Here is a 5,254-nt window from a genome sequence, read left to right on the forward strand (position 1 = left end):
ATTTAGGCAACAGGACGGGGTAAGAAAGTTATAACCAATCGGTGGATTTTTAAGCATCGGGATTTTCTCACTTCTCATGAGATTCGATTGAAGACAATAATGATAGAACGATATGTAGCCAACTGTGCAAACACTAGATTTGTAACATTCTTCCTGCTGAATGCGAGGTTACTTTTGTCCATCAGGCTTAAGTTTATCAGCAGCATGGTTTTGATGGATGGGTATGTGGAAGAGCAAAAAAAAGAGTTTCAGGTGGGCAAAAGAGCTTCTGAACGTGCCAGGCTTCTATCTACAACATATTGTGGTCATAATCCAGTAAATTTTACGACCCAGGATGTTCATTCTATGGACCTGACCGATCCATTTGACTGTGACTGCCGAAAACAGTGCTGGAGTTAGATGTTGTTGCCCTTTTCAACCTGGTTTTTTTGTAAACCTGATGAACAATTAACCCTCGTGCTTTTGTACAGTTTGTAAACTGGAGTTAGATGTTCTTTCCCTTTTCAACTCGGCTGTGACTGTCATATTTTCTTTGAAGCAAGGCAAATGGCTTGCCAGTCGTTTAATTTAGAGTGAAATATTGTAACAAATAACAAATCCCAACCAAGGGAAATAACATCACTCTCGCCGGCTGCTTGAGCTCACTGTGCATTACAGAAGCCAAGTGATTAGCCCCCACCAGCACCCAAAAACTTATTTCGAACTAGCACATCAAATGGGCTGTAAATTTTCATAGGAAAGGCTGCATGACCATGACAGATTTGGATTCTGACATTTGGGACCCGCGAGGAAATAGCCTATCCAAGGTGGTGTCGACTTACTAGCTAGTCAACAAACGATTCTGCCTACCAGCCGTTGGATTGACATCCAACATCCGTCATGTATCTTCTATCTCTTGTCTTCTTCTTCCTCCAGCCACCCAAACCAAACCACCCCGTCGGCTCCACCTGCTCCCGCCTCCCATGGCTGGCCGCACCTCCGCCGCCCTACCGTACGTACCCTCCAATGTTGGCCAGTCCCTCCCTCTATTCCCCTAGACGTCCTGTTGTTCTCCGGCGATGTCAGCCCCAACACACACCCGCACCCGAACCAGTCAACCCTCGTACCCCCTCCGCCTACGACTGGACCTGCACATCTTCCACAGCTCCTGTTCATTCCGTTTGAGGCCTCGCCATCGTCCTCCGCCTTGCGGCCTTGGTTCGCTTGCCGTGCGCGGTGTGCCGCCCTCTTGCGTTGTCAACGTCGTCAACAACCGAGAGGAACAAGGAGATGATTGTACGTGGAGAGGATGACAGTAGGAACCCACCAGCATCATGGCAGTACGCAAGCAAGTGCCTCTATATTACAAGCCCAAAAATATGGTTCCTCCTATTGGTTGGACATCTGGGGCACACGCCATTGTCAACATAGTCAATAAACGAGGGAATTACACTACGAGCGGCTGACACCAGGGACCCAGTAGGTCGCACAGTTTATTTTTTTTGAGGAACAAGCAATTGTTATTTATACTAGCTTTAGCGATGGATCAGGGTAACAACGGGGTTGTGCGGGGGCTATGGCCCGTCTAGCCAGGGTTTTATTTATATTTACCACATCATGAGCCCAGTTGTGTTTTTTCTTGCTAAAAATGGCTAGCCCAGTTCTATTTTTTAAAAGAAATACCCAAGCAAGGCCTACTTGCTTTATCAGCCCTGACGGGCTGCAAATCTTTCAAGACGAGGAGAGTTTCATTCTGTTTGCCCAGAAATGGGCTGTACATTTTTAAAACACATCAAACTAAGAATTAGTTTCAATTTTTTTTCATTACAAGATTTTAAATTCCATTGATTTTTATGCATGGACAATTATTTGGATTTTATATTTATATAAATTACTTTTCAAAATAGTTTGAATGTGAATCGATATTTCAGGATTAAAAACAGTTGACCGCACCGAAATATGCAAAATTTCGTATACTTTTTAACCGTGGCCACAATATGGGGTGTAATGCTAACAAAAAGAAGATGGGCTCCAAAAAATTCTTAAGAATTAGCAAATGGGCTGTACATTATTAGAAATAATGCACACGAGAGCAGTGACTGTTGGATGTCCATCCAACGGCTGTCGTGCTTCTTCAATATCTGCTCTTCCTGCTCCAGCCGCTCAAACAAGCGCCGGCGGGACTGCCTGCTTCCTCCTCCCGCGACCGGCTATACTGCCATGCAGGCCCACCACCCCAACATACTCCCATCGTTGGCCTAGCCATCCCTCTACTCACCCACACCTGTTGTTAGTCTCCGGGGATGGCAGACGAACCAGTAAACCCTCGTACTCCTCCGTGTGGGAAACAACTGCCGAGTCTTCCCTGGCTCCGTGTGGTTCGCTTCCTAGGCCTCGCTGTCGTCCACCGCCCTAGTGCTCTCGGCGCGGCCTGGTCCACATGGTCAATGAACAACATCCATCGGAAGTGGACTGTACGTGGAGAGGCTGACAGCTGGGTGAAGGAAATATGCCCTAGAGGCAATGATAAAGTTATTATTTCTAGAGAAGGAGTTTCTCTCGAAATAAGTGAGTGGGAGAAAAGTAGAACTTGATAAGGTAACTGTACCTGCTCCCTTATTGGAAAGTAGTTCATCACAGAAATCTGTTCCTGTGACTACTACACCAATTAGTGATGAAGCTAATGATGATGATCATGTAACTTCAGATCAAGTTACTACCGAACCTCGTAGGTAAACCAGAGTGAGATCTGCACCAGAGTGGTACGGTAATCCTGTTCTGGAAGTCATGTTACTAGACCATGACGAACTTGCGAACTATGAGGAAGCGATGATGAGCCCAGATTCCGCGAAATGGTTTAAGGCCATGAAATCTGAGATGAGATCCATGTATGAGAACAAAGTATGGACTTTGATTCACTTCCCAATGATCAGCAAGTCATTGAGATTAATTAGATCTTCAAGAGGAAGACGGACGCTGATAGTAGTGTTACTATCTACAAAGCTAGAATTGTCGCAAAAGGTTTTTGACAAGTTCAAGGTGTTGACTACGATGAGAGTTTCTCACTCGTATCTATGCTTAAGTCTGTCCGAATCATGTTAGCAATTGCCGCATTTTATGAAATCTGGCAAATGGATAAACAAAACTGCATTCCTTAATGGATTTATTAAAGAAGAGTTGTATATGATGCAACCAGAAGGTTTTGTCAATCCTAAAGGTACTAACAAAATATGCAAGCTCCAGCGATCCATCTATGGACTGGTGCAAGCATCTCGGAGTTGGAATATACGCTTTGATAAGTTAATCAAAGCATATAGTTTTATACAGACTTGCGGTGAAGCCTGTATTTACAAGAAAGTGAGTGGGAGCACTATAGCATTTTTGATAAGTATATGTGTATGACATTTTGTTGATCGGAAATAATGTAGAATTATTCTGCAAAGCATAAAGGAGTGTTTGAAAGGAGTTTTTCAAAGAAAGACCTCGGTGAAGCTGCTTACATTTTGAGCATCAAGATCTATAGAGATAGATCAAGACGCTTGATAAGTTTTCAATGAGTACATGCCTTGACAAGTTTTTGAAGTAGTTCAAAATGGAACAGTCAAAGAAAGAGTTCTTGCCTATGTTACAAGGTGTGAAATTTGAGTAAGACTCAAAGCCCGACCACGGCAGAAGATAGAGGGAGAATGAAAGTCATTACCTATGCCTCAGCCATAGGTTCTATAAAGTATGCCATGCTGTGTACCAGGCCTATTGTATACCCTGCCCTGAGTTTGGCAAGGGAGTACAATAGTGATCTAGGAGTAGATCACTGGACATTGGTCAAAATTATCCTTAGTGGAATAAGGATATGTTTCTCGATTATGGAGGTGACAAAAGGTTCATCGTAAAGGGTTACGTTGATGCAAGTTTTGACACTAATCTAGATGACTCTAAGTCTCAATCTGGATACATATTGAAAGTGGGAGCAATTAGCTAGAGTAGCTCCATGCAGAGCATTGTTGACATAGAAATTTGCAAAATACGTACGGATCTGAATATGGCAGACCCGTTGACTAAACTTCTCTCACAAGCAAAACATGATCACACCTTAGTACTCTTTGGGTGTTAATCACATAGCGATGTGGACTAGATTATTGACTCTAGTAAACCCTTTGGGTGTTGGTCACATGTCGATGTGAACTATGGGTGTTAATCACATGGTGATGTGAACTATTGGCATTAAATCACATGGTGATGTGAACTAGATTATTGACTCTAGTGTAAGTGGGAGACTGAAGGAAATATGCCCTAGTGGCAATGATAAAGTTATTATTTATTTCCTTATATCATGATAAATGTTTATTATTCATGCTAGAATTGTATTAACCGGAAACATAACACATGTGTGAATACATAGACAAACAAAGTGTCACTAGTATGCCTCTACTTGACTAGCTCGTTGATCAAAGATGGTTATGTTTCCTAACCATAGACATGAGTTGTCATTTGATTAACGGGATCACATCATTAGGAGAATGATGTGATTGACTTGACCCATTCCGTTAGCATAGCACTTGATCGTTTAGTTTGTTGCTATTGCTTTCTTCATAACTTATACATGTTCCTATGACTATAAGATTATGCAACTCCCGTTTACCGGAGGAACACTTTGTGTGCTACCAAACGTCACAATGTAACTGGTGATTATAAAGGTGCTCTATAGGTGTCTCCGAAGGTACTTGTTGGGTTGGCATATTTCGAGATTAGGATTTGTCACTCCGACTGTCGGAGAGGTATCTCTGGGCCCTCTCGGTAATGCACATCACTTAAGCCTTGCAAGCATTACAACTAATGAGTTAGTTGTGGGATGATGTATTACGGAATGAGTAAAGAGACTTGCCGGTAATAAGATTGAACTAGGTATTGAGATACCGATGATCAAATCTCGGGCAAGTAACATACCGATGACAAAGGGAACAACGTATGTTGTTATGCGGTCTGACCGATAAAGATCTTCGTAGAATATGTGGGAGCCAATATAAGCATCCAGGTTCCGCTATTGGTTATTGACCAGAGACGTGTCTCGGTCATGTCTACATTGTTCTCGAACCCGTAGGGTCCGCACGCTTATGGTTTCGATGACAGTTATATTATGAGTTTATGAGTTTTCATGTACCGAAGGAGTTCGGAGTCCCGGATGAGATCGGGGACATGACGAGGAGTCTCGAAATGGTCGAGACATAAAGATCGATATATTGGACGACTATATTCGGACATCGGAAAGGTTCCGGGT

This window comes from Triticum urartu, chromosome 5 (assembly GCF_003073215.2).
Source record: "Triticum urartu cultivar G1812 chromosome 5, Tu2.1, whole genome shotgun sequence".
Taxonomy (NCBI): domain Eukaryota; kingdom Viridiplantae; phylum Streptophyta; class Magnoliopsida; order Poales; family Poaceae; genus Triticum; species Triticum urartu.